The 23,250-nt window shown below is 38.8% G+C and overlaps 1 long non-coding RNA gene across 1 annotated transcript in view; it reads right to left on the bottom strand.

Annotated features, from left to right (window-relative positions):
• Window positions 1-23,250, bottom strand: part of LOC114230743 (uncharacterized) — a 161,787-nt gene that overhangs the window by 4,415 nt on the left and 134,122 nt on the right. The window contains exon 3 of the long non-coding RNA XR_008557181.1: window positions 10,272-10,421. This is a non-coding gene — a long non-coding RNA (uncharacterized LOC114230743). The remainder of the gene's footprint in view (window positions 1-10,271; window positions 10,422-23,250) is intronic.

Genomic DNA, 23,250 nt, shown 5'->3' on the forward strand with positions numbered 1-23,250 from the left:
AGAGTAATATGCAGATTCATCATCACTGCAACATACAATATAGCTGCCCCCATGTGGTCAAAGATCCTGCCCCCATGTGGACATAAGATAGCCATCACAAGATGGCCAGCAGGAGAGGGCAGTTGGGAGGCACCCGGCCTGCAAGGGAGGGCAGTTGAGAAGGACCAGGCCTGCAAGGGAGGGCAGTTGAGAGGGACCAGGCCTGCAAGGAAGGGTAGTTGGAGGTGATCAACCCTGCAGGAGAGGGAAGTTAGGAGTGACCAGGCTGGCAGAGGAGGGAAGTTGGGGGCAAACAGGCTGGCAGCAGAGTGGTTAGGGGGTGATCAGGCTGGCAGGCAGAAGCGGTTAGGGGCAATCAGGAAGGCAGGCAGGCAAGCAGTTGGGAGCCAGCAGTCCTGGATTGTGAGAGGGATGTCCGATTGCCCGTTTAGGCCCAATACTGAGATCAGGCCTAAACGGGCAGTCGGACATCCCCTTGAGGGGTCCAGGATTGGAGAGGGTACAGATTGGGCTGAGGGACAACCCCCCTCCGTGCACGAATTTCATGCACCGGGCCTCTAGTTTGATTATATAAGAAAGAAAGAACGATTAAATATTGTTATAAATTTTATGAAAATGAATTAGATGAAAGGGATAATTTTTTGAGAAAAATAACAGACAAAATGAAAGAAAAAATAGAATAGTACTATTAAGTAAATAGAATCTAATCTAATAATACATAAATATGCAAATTGACCACACCTTCGCTACACCTAAGCCACGCCCACCAGCCAAGCCACGCCCACCAGCCAATCAGGACGAGTATGAAAATTACCCCAACAAAGATGGCGGCTAATTTGCATATCAAGACAGCGTCGAAAGAAGCCAAGAGCTGCAGAAGGGAGTAAAGCTTCGAAGAAGCAAGCAAGCTGGGAGGGGGGGGGGAGGAGAAGGGAGGAGCCAAGTCAGGGCGGGGCGAAGGGGAAAGCAGGCAGGCTGGCGGAGAAGGCGGGGCGGGTGACAAGGGCAGAGCGGAGGCGGGGCCGGGGGCGAATGGAAAAGCAGGCGGGTTGGAGGAGAAGGCGGGGCAGGCGACAAGGGCGGAGCGGAGGCGGGTCCGGGGGCGAACGGAAAAGCAGGCGGGCTGGAGGAGAAGGCGGGGCAGGGCCGGGGGCGGAGGGGAGGCGGGATAGAGTGCAGCAGGAAATCCTATTGCAGGATTTTTCCTGCAACGGGAACGCTAGTTGATAAATAAAAAGGTAGTCAAAAGCTTACAGTTTTAAAATAAATAAATTCTGGGGATATGATATACAGCAATGGTGACTATAGTTAAAAATACTCTAGTGTGTACTTGAAAGTTGCTAAGTTAAAAATTCTCATCATACACACACAAAAATTGCAACCATGCATGGTGATGAATATTAACTAGACTATTGTGGTGATCATTTTGCAACATATACATATAATCTAGTCATTACGTTTTACACCCAACACTAATATAATGCTATATGTCAATTATGTATTAATAAAAAAAATACCTTCCCTCAAGGAAATGCTTGAAATCCAGATGGTTTCACTGGTAATTTTTACTAAGAATTTAAAGAAGAAAATATACCAATTATACTCATTCTCTTTAGATTTGTTTTCAATAGGAATGTGCATTTAAGGGAATATTCTGAGTTTACTTGTTGAATGGGGATTTTGAGAGCTTAGTTCTGGCCAATAAGGAATTTGATTATAATTTCAATTAGGCTATAGAATTGTTGACTGTATTCATTTGTTGTTCAGTTGGCATTTGAATCAACCCTTTACTTCAGCCAGTTTCTCTCCTGCTATAGGCTGATGTACAAAAATAGAAATGAAAAACATAAAAACCTGGCACTGCTACTAGACAAACAAATCAAAGTTAGAGTCTTCTTAAAGATGATTAATATCAACATCACTATAAACAAAGTCGGTGTGTTTTACAGAAGAAAGAAAAGGAGCATTGGTATATTTGATACTAGATCAAGGTGGGTTTTGCATTTCATAAACAAATGCTTCAGGCCAAATATTTGGTGAGCTAAAACTAATTGTAATTCATTTCAATCTTTTTATCACAGAATACTCATTTCAGGTAAAAAATAAAAAAAGGAGCATCTTTTATGTACTTTTCTTTTTAGTTCCATCAATTGCTATTCTGGCTTTTAGCAGAAAACTTTCCCAAACAAGAAAGAGAATAGGCAAAAGTGAGGAGAATAATGAATAGTGTGTATCTGTGAACAGATACTCGGAAGGACAAGCTTTCAAGGAAGGAGGAAAGTTCTGGTGGGCTTAAGCAGCATACTTGGACTAAATCTTGAAGTGCATGGACTGTATTAGTTGTATGTATTAGTTGCAAGTCAAGTTCCCAGAAAGTTGACTCCAATTTGGAACTTACATACAGAAAGTTTTTGGGGAATTGCTGTCAGGATCAACAAAGTGTCACCCTAATCCTATATAATAAAAGGGTAATATGCAAAGTGACCCTAAGGGCGGAACAACCAAGAATGACTGGTCGCTATGACATGCACTGATCAGCAGGGGGCAGATGCTCAATGCAGGAGCTGCCCTCTGGTGGTCAGTGCACTTCCACAGGGGGAGCGCAGCTGAACCAGAAGCTGGCTCATGACTGGCCAGCACAGCAGCAGTGGCAGGAGACTCTCCTGCCTCCGCAGCAGTGCTAAGGATGTCTGACTAATGGCTTAAGCCCGCTCCCCACGGGGGGCCATTAGTTGGACATCTCCTCCACCCCCCCCCCGCCCCCACAGAGCTCCTGGGCTGCCAGAGGGATGTCTGACTGCCAGCTTAGGCCCGTTCCCCCAGGGAGTGGGCCTAAGCCGTCAGTCGGACATCCCCTGAGGGTCCTGGACTGCGAGAGGGCACGGCTGGGCTGATGGAATCCCCCCCTCCCCAGTGCACAAATTTTCATGCACCGGGCCTCTAGTAAACTCAATAAAAAGGAAAACAAGAAAAGAAAAAGAAGCAGAAACCCCCTATGGATCATTTTACTTCCATCCCTTGATTCCTTGCACCATGTACCGTAATTAATGGGGCACAGTGCCATATTATGGCCATTAATGTGAGTATATGTTGCTTCCTGGAAGATGATTCCTTATCCTTGAAGGGTATTCTTTCCGAGTTGTGCCTTACCTGTGTCATCTATAAGCTATTATTTTGCTTTTCAATGCCAGCTGCTTTTGGATGCTATTGTACTTGACAGGACTAGTGGGTCACATGATCGTGGACCCACTGCTATATCTCCTTTGCTGTAAAGCGAGTCTCTTAGTCCAGGGTTTCTGAACAGTGGCATATTGACATTTTGGACAAGTTATGTTTGTATGGGAACACTGCAGAATGTTTAACAGCAGCCCTGGCTTCTAGCCACTAGATGTCAGTAGCATCCTCCCAGTTGTAACAACCAAATTTATCTACAGGGGTTGCCAAATGTCCCCTGGAGGGTGGGTGGGTAGTGTGGGGAGGAATTGCCCCTGGTTGAGAAAAACTCCCTTAGTCTGATGCAATGTTATATGGGATCCCGTGTGGGTGGATTCAACTTTCTGTAATCCCATGGATAATGGTGCTATCTGAGGTTCTTCAGATAAGAAAGGCAAATTCATACCTAGAATAGGTATAGGTTCAAAAACTGTTCATTCCAAATATATTTATTGCTGCTTTTTCCAGGATGGAAGGGTTCCAATGTATTCAACTTGCCACCAGGTGGCTGGTTGGCCTTTTGAAGGGATAGTGCTATATCTGAGGATTATAATTGGTCTCGCTTGTTGACTGCTGGTCATTCAGCAGTGGCACAAATTATAGCAGCCTTAGTCACCAGGAGCTCATGTGGTTGGGCCCATGCATCACCTCCATCCCTGAAACCATGGCTACTCTGTTCGTTGTTCCCAGTGTTCAAGCCCTCAGGTCTCTGATGACAGAGAGATAGCTGACGCACTGACTGATATGTTGTCCATGATTACTTGGTTGTTTAATGCCTGTTCCAGAGTAGAAGCTGTCTGGTGGCCGTTAATATGCCATACAGAGATCTTCACACTTTGTGCCGACTCCCATAAGTCCATCCACTTAGCAAGACCTTCTTTCCCTGATTCTCCCATCTTTCACCTTCCTAGCTATTTGTTACCCAGGAATTTGCATATATTTAAATCTTGGGTCATTCTCTTTCCATCAAAAGATAATGGTCATATCTGCTAAATATGCCACAAGAAGACCAACCGAGTTTCTTGTACCAACTTGTACAATCATCTATACACTGAATTTATAGTAAATGCTATATTTAGAATTATAGAATACATGATTTCTGTTAGAGACACCTTAAAAGTGAACTACCTGAGCCCACAAGCCACATATAACCTAATTTTTAAAAAGTTCTTTATTGATTAAGGTATTACATATGTGTCCTTATTCCCACATTACCCCCCAAAAAACCCCATTCATGCCCTTACATGCCAGAGAGCCTTACAGAATCAGAAAGGACTATATTGTCATGCATACTATCTCACTTTACCACCATTTCAACTCTGTGATGTAAATTTGACAAGTATTTTAATTTCCACTTACAAAATAAGGACGTAGACACATTATTTGGAGAGGTTTCACAGTTCATTCGTGGCAGAAACAGTATGAAAACACTCCCCGATTCTCTCATATGTTTATTGAAAAGAGCAGGCTCTCCTCCCCCACCTTGTGCTAGCAGCCCATTGAAGTACATAGCCAGCAAAATTGTTCCGACTTTGTAGTTAAAAGGCCTGAGAGAATTTTAAAGTGGGTGATTAGGTTTTGCTGTTCTATGACTTAATTTAAAAAGAGGAATGAAAGAAGTTGTTCAGAGAATGGGATGCAAGCCTTTAATGGCATATTTGTTGAAAATATTGTAGAATTACCACTGAGTTGCTTATTGAAATAAAATAAATTTCTTTAAATAAATAAATAAATAAATAAAGATAATGGTCAATTGTGCCACCTGGACTCTGCTTATTGGGAAGATTTCCCCTACCACCGTGTTTCAAGGTCACCATGAAGAGCAGCAGTAGGGAAGTCCAGTCTGTTTTCAGCTTGCACACACGTACTGAGCTGAAGGTTTATAAATCAGCTTCGCTCTTTTCCTCCTCTGATAGCTGTTATGAGGCCTGCCTTATACAGCACAGATAAATGCTGATAAGAGGTCTTTTTTAAAAAAATATATTTTATTGATTTTTACAGAGAGGAAGGGAGAGGGATAGAGAGTTAGAAACATCGATGAGAGAGAAACATCGATCAGCTGCCTCCTGCACACGCCCCACTGGGGATGTGCCCGCAACCAAGGTACATGCCCTTGACCGGAATCGAACCTGGGACCTTTCAGTCCGCAGGCCGACGCTCTATCCACTGGGCCAAACCGGTTTCGGCTTGATAAGAGGTCTTGCTTGGTACAACGGTGGTGGATGAAATGGAAGGCCGGGCCTCCCAATTGTGCTGCTTACGTGGGCCTTCTGATGCTGCTTATGCCTGATCCTGGATGCACCATGTTCATTTTAAGACTTGGTGAGTCTGATAAAGTGTATAATTTGACCTCGTTGACTCTTATTTCTTCATCTCTAAAGTAAGAGGTCAAATGAAATAAACTATACCTTCTCTTCCAATTCTAGAATTTTATGAGAGGAAGCATAATTTTGTATTTTGAATGATGATAGATGTTGGCAGCTACAATACCTTTGCTTTATGACCACGGGTCCATTACATGGTCTTACCTATGAAAACCGCAAATGCCCCTTTTTTAATGACCATCCTGACCAATTAAATCATCATCACTGTGAGAAGACCAATGTTTCCAAAGCCAATAAAAATCCTCTGTGCCCACAATGGCAATATTGTTTCAAGTATTCACCACCGAGTTTCTTGTACCAACTTGTACAATCATCTATACACTGAATTTATAGTAAATGCTATATTTAGAATTATAGAATACATGATTTCTGTTAGAGACACCTTAAAAGTGAACTACCTGAGCCCACAAGCCACATATAACCTAATTTTTAAAAAGTTCTTTATTGATTAAGGTATTACATATGTGTCCTTATTCCCACATTACCCCCCAAAAAACCCCATTCATGCCCTTACGCCCCTGTTGTCTGTGTCCATTGATTAGGCTTATATGCATACATATAAGTCCTTTGGTTGATCTCTCCCCCTTACCCACACCGTCCCCTACCTTCCCTGAGGTTTGACGTTCTGATTGATGTTTCTCTGTCTCTGGATCTGTTTTTGTTCATCAGTTTATGTTGTTCATTATCTTTCTAATAAAATAATAATATGCAAATTAACCATTACTCTGTTACACCCACAAGTCACGCCCATCAGCCAATCAGGAGTGAGTATGCAAATTAACCCAACCAAGATGTCTGCAGCCACGGAGCGAGCAGAAGGCTTGGGTTTCCCTGGCAATGGAGGATGCCAAGCTTCCTGCATACCCTGGCTGGCCATGGACTCCACTCAAGGCTACAAAGTTTCAATTATAGAAGATAAATAAATCCCAGATACCAGGGCCTCCACTTGGGTCACTGGGGAGGGCGTGGCCAGCCTTCAAACCACCACAGGCCCCTCGCCCATGCCACCCCACGCCCCAAGGGAACCCCCACCCTGATCCGGGACACCCTTCAGGGCAAACCAGCTGGCCCCCACCCATGCACCAGGCCTCTATCCTATCTAATAAAAGAGTAATATGCAAATTGACTGTCACTCCAACACACAAGATGGCTGTCCCCATGTGGTCAAAGATGGCTTCCCCCATGTGGACACAAGATGGCCACCACAAGATGGCCAGCAGGGGAGGGCAGTTGGGAGGGACCAGGCCTGCAAGGGAGGGCAGTTGGGAGTGATCAAGCCTTCAGGGCAGGGCAGTTAGGGGTGACCAGGCCGGCAGAGGAGGGAAGGGCAGTTGGGGGGGACCCAGGCCTGCAGGGTAGGGCAGTTAGGGGTGACCAGGCCTGCAGGGGAGGGCAGTTAGGTGTGACCAGGCCTGCAGGGGAGGGCAGTTATATGGCAAACAGGCTGGCAGGGGAGTGGTTAGGGGGTGATCAGGCTGGCAGGCAGAAGCGGTTAGGGGCAATCAGGAAGGCAGACAGGCAAGCAGTTGGGAGACAGCAGTCCTGGATTGTGAGAGGGATGTCCGACTGCCTGTTTAGGCCCTATTTTTGGAAAGAATGCACGACAAGCTAGGGAACGGTGGGAGAACGGGAAGGGAATATACAGTTTTCGGCAGGCATGTGGCTATTTAGCCAAGATATTAGTTTTATATTATTTTTGTTAATTTTATAATGTTAAACTTTAATAATAACAAATAATTGTTGAGAACTGATTATCGAGAACTGCTTATCAAAGTTCGCATTGTTGATCAGTTGTTAGAATTCAACCACCATTGTTTGGACGTAATGAACAATGGCATTTTTGGGGATTGGCAACAACGAAAACATTTTGTAACTGTCTCTCAGACGATACACATCGTACTGCGTGCTAGTAAGCTAGTTAAACAAGTGATGTCATCACAAATCAGCTATTCAGATAATTTAGGTAAGTAATTTATTTATTTCATAAATACATAAATTTTCTTGAATTTAGCAGACAGTACTCGTATTATTTATATTTTATAGTGGCGGCAAAAAGTCTAGCGCCGGCCTTGAAAGTGACACTTATGACTTACGTTATGGCAAATTCATGACCTTTTAAACAACGACAGCAATCTACTAAAAAAAATTCACTCAAATGAGAAATATGCCAAAGAATAAAATAATACTATACATAATTTTTTATTTATATATTTGTAAATTGTACTTATGTTGAAAATTTAAAAAGTATATTACAATACTATTTTTGCATTCTATGAAAATTTTTGTTGCTCCATATAGACAAAATTTTTAATCAAGAACCCCCACCCCCCCCCCCCCCCCGCCGGTCAATGGTGTCCCGCTTTACCAATGTTAAAATCTGGTCACCTTAGGTTAAGGGAAATGGTTTTAGTTTTTGCCCATTGGGTATGATGTTGGCTGTGGGTTTGTCATATATGGCTTTTATTATGTTGAGGTCTTCTATTTCCACCTTGCTGAGAGTTTTTATCAAGAAAGGGTGTTGGATTTTTTCAAATGCTTTTTCTGCATCAATTGATATGATTATGTGATTTTTATCTCTCAATTTGTTTATGTGATGTATCACATTTATTGATTTGCGAATACTGTACCATCCTTGCATCCCTGGGATAAATCCTACTTGGTCATGGTGTATGATCTTTCTGATGTACTGCTGGATCCTATTTGCTAGAATTTTGTTTAGGATTTTGGCATCTATGTTCATGAGGGATATTGGCCTGTAATTCTCTTTCATTGTGTTGTCTTTTTCTGGTTTTGGTATTAGGGTGATGCTGGCTTCATAGAAGGAGCTTAGAAGTCAAATATAACGTAATTTGTCAGAGGGAAACTCAGGTACATTGGCCCACTTGGAACCCTTGTGGTCTTGAATACTTTGTTGCACTTTAGTCAGGTCTGCAAGAAAGGAGAAGATTCAAGAATGGATTCACTAAACAATTAGTGACAGCCAATTGAGTAAGTCAGACATATTCTGAGATAGGGGACTGTGGGGCATGAGGATTGCTGCCTAATTTATTTGCAATAGGAAAATTATTTTAATGTTAACTAAATGCACTAATATTTGTATTAGTCAGGGTTCTCCGGAGAAACAGAACCAATAGGATGTGCATGTGCATGTGTGTGCGCGCGCGCACACGTGTGTGTGTGTGTGTGTGTGTGTGTGTGTGTGTGTGTGTAAAGAGATTTATTTTTATTTTAAGGAATTGACACATGTGATTATGGAGGCTGTGAAAGCCAAAATCAGCAATTGAAGGGAAAGACTATTATTTTTCATGCATATATCTAATTGACTCTGACTTAAGAAACAACAAAATAAAAAGACTGAACAGCCGAAACCGGTTTGGCTCAGTGGATAGAGCGTCGGCCTGTGGACTCAAGGGTCCCAGGTTCGATTCCGGTCAAGGGCATGTACCTTGGTTGCGGGCACATCCCCAGTAGGGGGTGTGCAAGAGGCAGCTGATTGATGTTTCTCTCTCATCAATGTTTTTAACTCTCTATCCCTCTCTCTTCCTCTCTGTAAAAAATCAATAAAATATATTTTAAAAAAAAGACTGAACAATTTTTTGTATTCTCAGCCTTCATTCCAATTTAACTGGAATAGCACCCCAGTTTGAAGATGGATGCTTCCTAATAGATCAAGTGGTGAGTTCATTACCCAAGCTAGGTCAATCAGTTACATGTAATACAGATGTTAAAAATTTTAGTAAGATACAATACAGCAACAATATTTTTCCACCTAAAATTTTACTCATTAGCCTCATATTAAAATATAAACTCTATAATCATCTTGGGGAAAAAACTCTTATGAACCTATAAGTGATGCCCATGGCCTTTCAGACTATCCATGGGTATTCACCTGAAGATGTCCAGGTTTCCATATGGCAACTATGATCACAATTCCATATAGGTTCCAGTATCCATAAGGATGTTTATTGCTTAAAAATTACTTTCTCCTTGAAAAAAATTCAACCACAGTGGTCAAGACAAATGTCCTCTTAAAACAGTGAAGGCAACTGGTCTGCCTGAAATGGCACAGGCTGGAATTCCACAGACAAACCACTGTCAGAACTCTTCACTGGATAATTTAAACAGATAGGTTGTTCATGAGACTTGTGTATAATTTGCACTATGTTACAGGGGAAAGTTTGTGGTCTCCTGTAGACTATTTTATAACATTTTTCAAAAAAACTTCTAAGAAATCATATCCACAGAAGGTATTACTTGAAGGTACCAGAAGGCTTAAGCCTTTGATTAGAGGGAAAAATATTTCTGTTGAAGGAGAGTAAGGAACAGAAAAATATGCAACTTTTAAAGGATTAAAGGCACATCCTACAGTTCATATTGAAAACTGGATTACAGTAGTTGAAAATCAGAACCACTGTGTACATTAGAGTTAAAAATTCTAGAAATGTTCATGGTTTTGTTTTAGAACTAAGTTGACTGAATGTAATGGTATACCGAGTTGGGCTGAGAGAAAATAAACTCAGTTATCTGGTAACTAATTTCACATAAGGTATTTGCTATGATGAATTAATGCCCACCACAGCCTGAGGATTTAAAGCAATATTCAGCAGATATTGTGCCTTTGCATGAGAGAACTTAACACATAGGAACCCAGAAAAGCAATGGTTCCTAACTCACCTTTGCTTTCATTGTTCTGCCGGTACCACAAATTGGTGCTTATCTTCCATGTCAACCTGACTCCTGACAGATCCAGCCATTTCTGAGTCATCAAGGCATATGCCTCCATCTGCAGTCTCACTTCAAAGAGAAAGTTGTGACTTGTGACATCTGTAAATACAAATATATTCCTAAATAGCTACCCGGTTTCCTATATAAGGGAAAGGGATAAAAATACATGTTCTATGAATCACCAGGATAACACATGAAATGAGATATAGTCTCCAGATAATGGTATTTTTTGGACCATAAAGATTCTGGTACAAAGTTCTCATTACTAAGTGGCAAAGAACATATTTAGAACTTAGGTCCCTGGAAACTCGTTCTACCTTAATATACTATCCCTTTAAATCTAAATATATAAATCAACGATAGATAAATAAAATCACAAAAAATGCCCATACTCATTAAGTTTAGAAAAGTGGCAAAATCTTGTTTTTATCCCATAGTCTCTAAACAAAATATATAATGACTATCAACAGTTTGATGGTGTGTTTTACCTGATTTATTTTTCTACTCTAGCTTTAAAATAAATAATAGTTATACTAATATGGCATCATATAATTTTAAATACTATTTTCCATTTAATTTTACAATAAACACATACCATAGTTTCAAACTTTTGTAAATATGCCTGGGTGGTGTTTCATTGATTTGGATGTTCCATAGTTGAAAAAATGGTTTCTATTTTTGGTCTAATTTTGGAGTGAAGTCCTTCAGACTTAAATATTTTGCACTGATGCCTGAAAACAAAATCATTTTGACTTGCATCTCTGTGGCTTTAGGAGTGCAGTGCTCATTCTAGTTAAACTCAATCTTTCTCAAGAAGAATCTTGAGAAGAAAACCTCAATGGCAAAGTGTGAACAAGCAAAAGAATTGCCAATAATGGGAAAGAGCTATTCCTATGATGTTTCAATTATCAGAGCCAGGGAATAAGTCTTGGATATTTTAGGGTTGGTTTGTCCAGATATCAAATTTGAGGAAGTTTTCAGGTTCACATTTTTTTCCTGGATTAGCCTGTCTTTGACTCTTTATCCTTATATAGAAATGGCTGGACTGGTCACATTTTAAAAAGAAATGGAGAAAAGATTTTCCAGGCCAAATCAAATTTTATGTTTCTGTTTCTCCCAAATTATTTTCAGATGCAAGAAAAAGCAAACCACTCAGAAAACTGCACACTGCAATGAAGTTGGAATGCAAGTCTTCATCTGAAGGGAGGGAACAAATTTTGGATTATTCAACCACAAAATATGTGAACCACAAACAAGTGTAAATAACAGGTAGACACAACACACACACACACACACGTGGCTGTGCACACACACACACACAAACATACACACACACACACACACACACACACACACACACACACAGGTCTGCCCTTTTCCCAGGAATTTTCATTAATGTAGTTTTTTAAAAAAGCTTATTAACATCCCAGTAAAAGTATATAAAAATTTCATGTCTCTTTCTATGTTTAAATGTTTGGCTTTGCAAATATTGTGAATATTCTAAATAAAATAAAAAGACCTTAAAATATAAGAAATAAAATAGTGGATGTAAGTTTTTAATGATCAGGCCATACATAGCCAATTAAAGTTGAAAATAAATTACTGTGCCTCAACTCTTCTTCTAAGACCCAGTCCCAAAATCTTTCCCTAAAATACAGGAGTTTCTAGCATGAATTGTCTTTTTCCCCCTCTATTATATAGGCTCATTTGTGTATAGGACAGAAAATATCCCAAATAAAGGAATAAAGACACTTGTTGAGTTGTTTTTCTCTTGGATGCAAACAATTAACTGAAAGCTAGGCAATTAAAGCATAATTATAGTCTTTCTGCCAGTTGCCATGGAATATTAAAGATATCTAGTTATCTAAAAATTATAGATTTTAGCAATATTTTTTATTTTCTCAGATAATTAATATTTTCACTGGTTTATGCAATCTCTTTTAGATACCTTTATAGTAAATTCAGAAACTTAGCATGCCTTCCAAATCCCTTGGGGAACTATTAATGCCATATTTCTTGAATGGTCTATAGTTTTCAAAGGCTTTATACTATAAGATTATATGATCAGCTCCATTCATTTATTCTTTATTCCTTCACTGCCTTATATGTGTCAAATACTGTGTGAGGTTTTAGGGATTTCTACATGCATAACATAGCATACATCTATGAAGAGCTTCCATTTGTCTTGAGGTAAGAAGATAATTTAAAGATGATTTAGCACTTTATTTTCAAAAATATGTTGGGATATTGTCCAGCAAATCTCTTCTATAAAATAATACCTACAAATATTGAATACATTTTTATAAGATAATATATTTTTTATTACTTGTCTGAGTGGATAAGAAAGTAAAAAAAAAACAATCTTCATGGACAGATGGCAAAAGGTGTGAATACAGAGAAGTAGGCAAGTTTCAAAGTCATTGTTTTCCCTGAGGGCATATGTCAGACCTGTGGGCCACAACTACATGGAAAGAAACATAGAAAAAGCTTAGAATCTGTTTAAGGGGAGATATAAGAGCAAAGAAACATGATTAAACCAAAAGCCTCCAAAAGATGATATCTCAGTAGATGAACTAGGAAAGAATATTCTCACAAGGAGATTTAAGCCATATAAGCTTATTGATGAGAGCCACCAAAATATCACACTAAAAATATTCCAGGTTTTGGAAAAGCACACACATACCATGCAATAAAATCAGCCACATTTTCAAGAAAAACAAGAAGATATCAAGATTATGAAGGTGGACAAGAGATTTTTCAAAAATCATTAGGTAGATTTGAAAAAAAAATACAAGTGATGATTCTGGAAAAGAGGAATTACTCAGAATATAGTAGAGGGAGAAAGAGATCAAACATATAAAAAATAGCTAGGCAAAACAGAAGATAGAAAAGGTAACTGAAGTTTCAGAAGAAACGAGAGAGAAGGAGAGAGAGAGAGAGAGAGAGAGAGAGAGAGAGAGAGAGAGAGAGAACAAGGAAATATTAAAAAATTAATAATTAAAGCTTTTCTTGACAATCTTAGCTTTAGTAAGTACAACAGATATCAAGCAGAGATTAAAAAAAAAAAAAAGCCCACCCATGCACACTGCAATGAAACATCCTAACATCAAAGACAAAACGATCTTAAAAGAGAGACAACATAAAATAATTTCACATAAAAATTAAACTGAAGCAGACTTCTCAATAACAACAGTGGAAACCAGAATAATATTTTAAAGCTCTGAAAGAAAATAAATATCAACATAGAATTTTATTCTTAGTAAAACTATCTTTTTTTTTTAATATTATTTTTATTGATTTTTTTACAGAGAGGAAGGGAGAGGGATAGAAAGCTAGAAACATCAATGAGAGAGAAACATCGACCAGATGCCTCCTGCACACCCGCTACCGGGGATGTGCCAGCAACCAATGTACATGCCCTTGACCGGACTCGAACCTGGGACGTTTCAGTCCGCAGACCGATGCTCTATCCACAGAGCCAAACCGGTTTCGGCAGTAAAACTATCCTTTGAGAAGAAGCATTTTTCCCTATTATTCTTTTTAAAAAAATGTAGATAGCCTCTCATCATATGAATGTTGCTTAATCATTAAATCACCTACTACTTAGCTATTATGATTATACAGTGGGGGATTACTTTTCCCCGCTCCTACTGCAATGACTTTTTAACTCTAATGATGTTGAGCTTGACTATGAAGCTTATGGAACAGAGAATTTTTTTTATAGGCAAACAAGAAAAAATACTTTACTATACAATGACAGACTACCAACTCCACCATTACATATGTAAAAAATCCATCATCACTATAGCCATACATTGGACCAGTAGATTATCTCACTCTTGACTCTTAGAGCAATAAGCTATCTGCATGAATCTTTCCCATCTCTACTTTTTTTTCCTTCAGGTATTCTGCCTAAGGTTCTCTGTGTATGCCATACTATAAAAATCATTTAACAATTTTTTAAAGTTTTTCAGTTCTCAGGTACACTAAAAGAAAAATAATTTTTAAATCAGGTTTTCACTTTCTATGTTTTTAAGATGTTTTTTAAAAGTTTCTAGTTAAGTCAACTTAAAGAAAATGTATCATTTAACAACCAGTATGTTTATGCAAACAGAGGTGTTGATTGTGCTTGCCCAAATTAGTTGGGCTCTAACGCTTTGAAGACTCACCATAGGTAGCTGCTGTCCTTTCAGCTTGGGCTCCCGAATAAGCACACTTGGAACAAATCTGAACCCAAACTGGACCTTGGAGCCAAATCCCACCAAGTCTCAGTCAAGCATAGTCTAAATGAGCCAATCTCACTTGACCTGCAGACACATGAGTGTTAGAATAAATGTTTGCTGTTGCAAATAACTTGTTTATAGGTGGTTTTTTACATGTATTCTTGCGACAACAGCTGATAAATACAACTGGAATTGGACATTGAGGTTGTTTTCCAGTTTTGCCATTCCAAACAGTGTTTTATTGAATGTGTCACTACAGTTTTTTTTTTTAAAGTATCATTATTCTCTTTTTACAGAGGAAGAATCTGAGGTTTGGGTTAAGTATACCGTCCAATGCTACACAGCTATTAAGTGGCAAAATCATAGTTTGAATCTGGGCTATCTGATGCCAAGGTCCATGTTCTTCATAAGATGCTACATTGCCTGTCACTGAAACATATTTACTCTTCTGGTTAAATATATATTAAAATAGTTCTGGTATTGTATAATAGCATAGAATAGCTTTGACTGGCAATATAAGTATTAACTGCTTTTGTCTCAGTTTTATTTAAAATCAAAAACTGCACTGAATTCTTGTTAGATGAAACACTAACCTCTGTATCTATCATTTAAAGAAACCTTAGCTTGGTGTGATGTTTTTCCTTAAAACAGGCATTAAATCAGACCATAATTCATAATGGAAATTATAGGTTCAATATGAGAATGAGCACCCTGCTAGAACTTTCATTTGTAAGTTCCTTTCTTTAAGGAGGTGTCTTTTTCATAACAGCATTGTAAGTTTAGTCATACTTTCACACACATACGTAGTGAGTTAATACTTGAAAGGGTGTGCAGTACTTTAATATCTTTTACTAGGAGTCAGTAATGTTCACATTATTCACGTGGGACAGTGTCCTAAAGGAGTAATATATATATTGTGAACAGTCAGACATACAAATTAGTAACTGCCCAAAGAACCTCATGTTCTGCTTATGTTTGATAAGTTAAATGTGTTTGATGTTGAAATGGTTCTGCTATGTAAAATTTGCCAGGGCTGAGAGAGCAGAGGAAAAGGCTGACAATTCTATCATTACATTAACAGTTTATTAAGGGAGTTTATACTAGTATATGAAAGTGTGTCCCAGGCAGCAACAAGATGACATAGGTATTCTCCATGCAACAGGGCAGGCGCTAAGGGGTTATATAGGACAGGGCAGGATGGGTAGGGGTATAACCATCCCAGATAAGGAGAAAATTCCTATCATGCTTGCCCAACTACTATGCTTGCCAGGGGTGGAACCAGCACAACCAGCATGCAATGGGGCATAAGGAAGGGGACAGAGTCTCTGAGGGGATCTAGGGGAAGCAGTTTCTGTTCTGCCCCAGGTCTGGCTGGAAGGTCTGGCAGTGCCAAGCAGTAGTCACATCAGGGAATATTCTCTCCTCCACAGGTCCACTTAGATATGTCATTAATCAAGAGAATACCATTCATTTCTTTATGTTCAGCACAACTTGACATCATGTAACTCAAAAGTGAAATGAATGTAGTTAGAATAATTTCGGCAGGCCATAAGCAGTATCCTTATGAGCCCTCCATACAGAAGGTATCAAATTGTTTTATTTTGAGGTTTAGGGATATTATTGCTAAAGGGAGGAATTATGGAACTGGAGATCAATTTGCAAATACAACCATTTCTGTACATAGCCCTTACATTACCTGACTCTACATATATGCATATACTATTTTGGTTAGTAGTGTTCTGTCTCAAAAGAGTCCAACTTAACTGAAATATGCAGATCAGCTTAGTCTTTCACAGGCGAAGTTGCCTGCAAGAAAAGCTAACAAATCACTTTAAAATGTTAACTTATATTTAAATGCACACCCCATATCTTCAAGCATCTATACAAATGATAATGACACAGATGGAATGGAATGCAAAAAAAAAAAAAGAGGTGGAAACAAAGTCCTGAAAACTAGCAGAGGATGGAGTCATTGTCAAGTTCATTCTTTCAGAGAAACTTAACCATGTCTTTTTCAGCAGTGTTAAAGAAGTACAGAGAGGTAGTGATATTGGGCTGAGGCAGTAGTGGAAATCCAAAATAAACACATGATGGAAGGAAATAAATCCAGTTTATATAACATCCAGAATCCTGAGAATTAATACAGAGAAGCTAGGTTAGGTGTCCATGATAGATTATTTTATATATATCTATAGATAAGTATAATTATATGTGTATCTAAATCTATATCTATATCTATATCTATCTATATCTATACTGAGCTGAAAGTGTATCTTTCCATATAATGCTTAAAGTATAATAATGAAGGCTTATGCATGCAGGCTTAAGAATTTTCTGAATTTATTTCTTTTTTTCCAGAGCAAGGTTATACTTTTGCCTCATGCATGCCAATGCTATGACAGGGCATTAATTGGAACCAATGAAATGGGGCATCAGTATTTTCTCCTACAGGTTCCTCACACATTCTCCATTAAAGAGTTCTGTTCAGCCCTAGCCAGTTTGGCTCAGTGGATAGAGGGCAGCCTACAGACTGAAGGGTCCTGGGTTCGATTCTGGTCAAGGACATGTACCTCGGTTGCAGGCTCCTCCCCTGCTTGGGCCCCTGGTCAGGGTGCATGCAGGAGGCAACCAATCAATGTGTTTCTCTCACATCAATATTTCTCTGTCTTTCCCTCTCTCTTCCACTCTCTCTAAAAATCAATGGAAAAATATCCTCAGGTGAGGGTTTTAAAAAAAGTAAAAGAGTTCAATTCAAGAGTATCTCCTGTTATAGTAACCTTATTTGCTCTACTGTATTAGGGACATTGGGACCAGACGTCTCCTACTCCACCCGAGAAAGCTCAGGCTGGAGGCTGGAGACCTGGGTCATGACCAACTATTTCTCAGGCCCTATGAACTGCTTAAAAACCATAGTTTACTCACTGAGCATCCAAGCCCATGAATGTCTGTGACACTTCCCTTCACCCCAGGGATTTTAAGATTTTTTAGTCCACAAATTGTCCATAAAATGATGTCATAATAAAAGCATTGATGAAGCACTGTCAGCTGATGCTCACCAAGGCAGAACAAAATCACAGCACTGTCAAACGCCTCCCTGCGTTCCCAGAATCATTTTTGGATCGTGTCTATTAGCCAGATGTGAACTTAATCCACTGTAGTCAGCTAACTTTGGGATGAGTCTACTCCCACACTGCTGACCATAATTATTTCCTGCTGTAGGAATACTACTCACTGCATGTGAATCTTTCTTTGATTTTTCTGTATTGGCTGTCACTGTCAGGTTATGAAATAGTATTTTTTCAAAGCATGAAAACTGTAAGTTCTATATCAATGTAAGGCATTAATTAGAGTCCTCCAAATCCTTTCTCTACTAACATTTATCCAGAGAGATTTCTTTTGCAGTGTTTATAAAATGGTGTTTAAGGTCTGTTATAAGCCAAAGAAGCTGATTCCCATGGGCAATCTAATTTAGCTAAAACGAACTGACCACATCCTATGTCATTTAGCACATAAATGGAAGGCAACAAAGGGTCTACCCCAAGCAACAATAAGCATGTGGTGCTCACCCCCAAAGTCTCCCCAGCTTATCTGAAGATGTAACCCATTCCTCCTTACTCAGCAATAAAATGATATGGGGGTGTATAACAGAGATTTCTTCTTCAGCAGTCTTGGTGGCTCAAGAAAAAATTTCTTGTCAAAAAATGTATATTAACGATGGCAAATTGTCTTTTGATACTTTAGAGTTCTATCTAAAGCTTCATTAAAGTTGAACTTCAATGAAGAAATTTGGTGCATCTTCCATTACACATCTAAGTCAAGGTGAAACATGATGCTGTCTACATTTTTGATGGCCAGGCTAAAAGCGGAGTCCTTCTGTGCTATTTCTTACTCCAAAACAGTGACACACTAACCTCCTCAGTGACACAATAAGCACGGATGTGCTCAGTATACTCTCATGGGCCTATGTGAATTTTCAGGTCATCTGCAATCTTTCTTTTGTCAAGTGCTTCAATGATTTAGAATCTTCACAGTTGTCAATGGACCATCAGTAGCAGTCCCTCTCACCTGGTTGCCAGAGGCTGCTATTGATGTACAATTTCTGAGCAGCTTGCTGCAACTCTGTTCCCTCCTGCAAAGTCCATCAGAATAGAAGTCAATGAGAGAGACTGCCACGAAGAGAAATTTTGAAGCGTTCTTAATATATATTACAAAAATTAACACATTCACCAGCTCAGGACTCTGTTTTGAACCAAACTATGTTATGGCAGTTGGTCTACACAAGTCGGTGCCAGGACAGGAAGTTGAAAAGTTCTTCTCTAAAAGAGGACACCAACCTGTTCTTGGGCACCAAGCGAACTCTAGGGATTGCAGGGCTTGCCATTGGAATTTTGGTTGCTGAGAGGATTGGGCACTGTTGTGAAAGTTTTGATCTCATGACTTACATTCCACTGAATCTACAGGAAAATCTCTGTGTGGGATGGAAAAGAAGTCAGGAGATACAAGAAATTTCACTAAGGTCTGAGGTAAGAAATGATTGACAGTCCCTGTGGACATAAAGGCTTTGGGGCTTCTGAGATTCTTTTGGCCTGAAGTGAATTTTGGCTTGTGATATTTGTTTGTGAGCTTTTATGGCTTGAGCATGAAGAATGGTGAAGGTGAGGGAAAGAGTGAAAGGAGTGTGGGTAAAGAGGAAGACAGAGGACGGGAACTAGGTGGAGGGGGCCCATAGAGGAGAGAAAAGGGGGACATCTGTAATACTTTCAACAATAAAGACTTTAAAAAGAGAGAGAGAGACAGAGGAGCCGACTAAGAGAAAGAGGTAGAGAAGAGGGAAAAGGAACTTGGAGGTAGGGTGGGAGAAAAAGTGTTAGTATTTATTGTAAACATTTCCCAAGCACTTAAATTGCAGTCTTGTGTTAAATATTCATGATGTCTTCTGAAAATGATGTTTTATAGATTTGGAAATTCAGAAGGACCATCTTGCCCAAGGCTGCCAAGCTTCTTAGACAAATAATTAAAATAATCTAATCCTGTGCTTATCAAACTTTAATACTCATATAAGTCATCAGACAACCTTGTTAAAATACAGTCTTTGAACTAGTTGGTCTGAAAGGGCCTAAGTATCTACATTTCTAAAAGTTTCTAAGAGGTGCTGCTGCTCAGGGGCCTATTCTTTGAAGAGTAAGGTTTTAGAGGATGGACGATATGAGCTGCAGAGGCCACCCCTGGAATGCATTTTCATGGATTTTTAATGGCACACTCCTTCATGGTGGCCTTGTCCCAACATATGAAACAGATGCTAACAGCCTTTTATGTTAGTTTAAATTTTATAATTTAAATATAGTGCCAACAACCCAACTTTAATGAAGATACTAGTCTAGGGTAAAAACCCAACTGGTTGTTATAGCCACACATATAATTTTTGTGCATTTCCTTGAGTCAATTTGTGAAATCTGACTACAAATAACTTTTAAAAAATATTGTACACAGTAGCTCTTCATCCCACTTGAATGGGAACACATTGAAAATGGCAAACTAAAAATGGAATAATCTAGTATCCATATCAATCTTTTCAAGACTCAATAAAACAAACAAAAAAGAAAGGCCTGTTCCTGTCTCTAAACCCAAAATCTGATAAGCAGCTGGGACTGTTTCTCAGTGTCATTTTCATAAAACACATCCCACGTCCCAACATGCTTTCATGAGACCATCCAAAATAACTGCATTTTCTTCCTTCTATTGCAGTGTTAATACACGCACACACACAAACACAATCATCACACATACACATGCCTGCACATTGTCTAGAGGCATGTGTTATACAAATATCTTAGTATCATCACTTTCCTTTATCTTGAACTTAGACACACAACATTTTTCAGACCTTTCAATAATATGCTGAGAGGAATTAGGCTTTTATATGATATGGATTATGTTCTTCCAGGAACTGTCAATTTTACTCTAATATGATTCCAGTATGCTGAGAAAGTTATTTCAACCAGAATGTGCTGAAGGGATGAATGTGGCTTCCATGCAGGGCATATAAACTTTCCCCAAATAACATTCTTGTAGAGATTAGAGGATAATCTGGCAGCCAGACCCAGCCAATTAAAACAGTAATTGAAATGGTCAAAAATGTTTTCCTTGGCAAATAATGGTTATTTTGCTTCATTTTGGGTTTCCTTGAATAACAAAAAAATAGGGTCAATCATAAGACTCCTAATTTATTTTCTTGGTTATCTTTTCTCATCAAACTAAAAAAGGACTGCTGTGGAGCTTAAAGTAAAAAACTGCAACCTGTGGTATGGGGCGATATGAAGGCAGGCATGAGAAAACAAAATCATTCTTAAGCTAACATAAGTAAACCTCCTGTCAGCATAGAATATGTGGGAATTTCTGGTTTTGGGTTGAAAGGATAAAATGAGAAGGGGAATTCCACAGGAAATAAAATATACAGAAGAGGCACTCTTGTAAAATGTTGGTTTAATTTTCTCCAGATTAACAGATACTTAAAAACTGAGACATAATTTTAAGATATCTGAGATGAAGAGCTAAAATATCAACTTATGTGTCATAATTCTCTTCCACTGAAGTCAGTTTTGGGTACTATTAAGTGTTTTAAATCATCTCTGGGGCGAGAGAGTATCTGATTCTTAACACTGGCCAATTTCCATGGTGTAAATATTGTTATCACAGTTAATTTCAATCTACCAACCTGACGTTCCTGAACACAAAGTGGGGAAGGGACATGCACTTTGATGAGCCACTGAGAGCTGCTCCAGCACACCGCTGACTAAAGTCATAGTTTTACAAAAGAATACAGATATGAAAATTCAATCCAGATTGACATCCAGTAGAAATATTGAGAGAGAAAAGTAATAGGCAGAGATCATCATCTCACAAATTAATCAATCTATCTTTAGCTGAATGAAATTGTAAAACTTGAAAAAACCCAAATAAAAAAAATTATTTTAAAAGAAACACACTTTTCCATGTCAATCCATGCTTCTTTCCTTTAAAAACCCTACTTTTAAGCTCAAATCCTCTATGAACCTGCTATGAAGAGGTCTGAAATTAGTCACCTTACCCATTTTATCATCTTCTTGGAATTAAGATTTCAAAATACCTTATATTAGTGAGTCTAACTCTAAACATTAGGATCATATAGGGAGCTTCCATAAAGCATTATTCCTTGATTTTCCCCCAGGACCAAATGAACTTGAAGGCTTTGATTGGGACTTGGCATTGATACTTTTGAAAAGTTCCCCAAATGTTTAATTTGCAACCAGGGTTGAAAACAACATGCTATGTATTTATTTGTTTATGTTTTTCATTGAGAGCACTCTGTAGGATGTCTATGTTCCATCCTATTAAATTATGAACTCTGGCTGGACCATATATATAATTTTTTCTCTCTCTATTTCTTCTCCTATCCCTATAGCACTGGCAAATGTAACCAATAAAAAAAGGAACTTTTGATGTTAAGTTTAGAATAGACTACAAATATGACATTTATCCTATGGACTATAGATTGGACTTATACTTATTCATATTTTCTTATTAGAAACCAAGCTCAGAAATATTTGAGAGGGATCACACTCACCAACTGTGCTAATTAGTGATGATTTTCAATTACTCTGGGCAACACATGCAGAACAAATCATCCTTTTACTTAGTAATGGAAACTAATTATAAATTTGATTTACTGACTGATTAACTCATGGGATTTACCTACATATATGCCAATATAAATATTAGTATAAAGCAAAGTAAAGAAGAAATGTTCCCTCATTTTAGAAAATATAAAAATATAATAAAAGCATGGGTGATGTATTCATTATTTCCTGGAAGTACAAACTATATGATGCTATATCATAATCTATATTATTAATTTATTAGCACAATTCTTACTCTGAGAAAAATATATTAAACTATGCAAAATGAATCTGGCCTATTTTCAAAATACACAGGCGTCATCATCATTAGTGGCTGCATTGATCAAAGTTCTATCTATGAATCTTAGAAAGCCACATTCCATGTGTAGAAATCTATTCCACCCTTAGGCATTGCAACAGAGCCAAGAACAGCAAGAAGCACAACAAATAGCAGCTGTGGCTCTTCACACGTGTGGTACCGCTTAGACTAAAGCCCAGGATATCATATATTTGTCCTAAAGTTGCAGCTGCACCAGCTGACAGGCTTTTGAAGGTGGCAAAAAACACAGAAGGCAGAAACTGGCACCAATTCTTCCTCTCCCCACATTCACTCAGTCCCTGCATCACTAGCCTGGGAAATGTTCATGTCCCGCCATGGCCAGCATTTGGGTAAAACATGTAATATAATTCAGCCAGAGTCAGGTGCCACCACTTGACTGTGTCATTGGTAGTTCTTCTGTACAGGTACACCAGAAATGAGGTGTATTCGTTCACTAGTAATTTTATTAAGGACCAGGGAGAAGAATGTAATGTGCTCAAGCCACTGGGGTTTACCTACAGAATGTTCACATGAGTAGCACTTAATGGCAATGACCTCCAAAATAAACTAGCAAACACCCTTGGCTTAAACGCTAAAAAATTTAAAATGGGTTAAGAAATATTTGGATGAAATTCTGACAAGAAATTCACTATGCATTTTTCCCTTTTTTCTTTCTTTTAGGTTTGAGGTATATGGAAATCTATGTATCGAGAGACCGGTGGGGGTTGATA

Source organism: Eptesicus fuscus, chromosome 10 (assembly GCF_027574615.1).
Source record: "Eptesicus fuscus isolate TK198812 chromosome 10, DD_ASM_mEF_20220401, whole genome shotgun sequence".
NCBI classification, from domain to species: domain Eukaryota; kingdom Metazoa; phylum Chordata; class Mammalia; order Chiroptera; family Vespertilionidae; genus Eptesicus; species Eptesicus fuscus.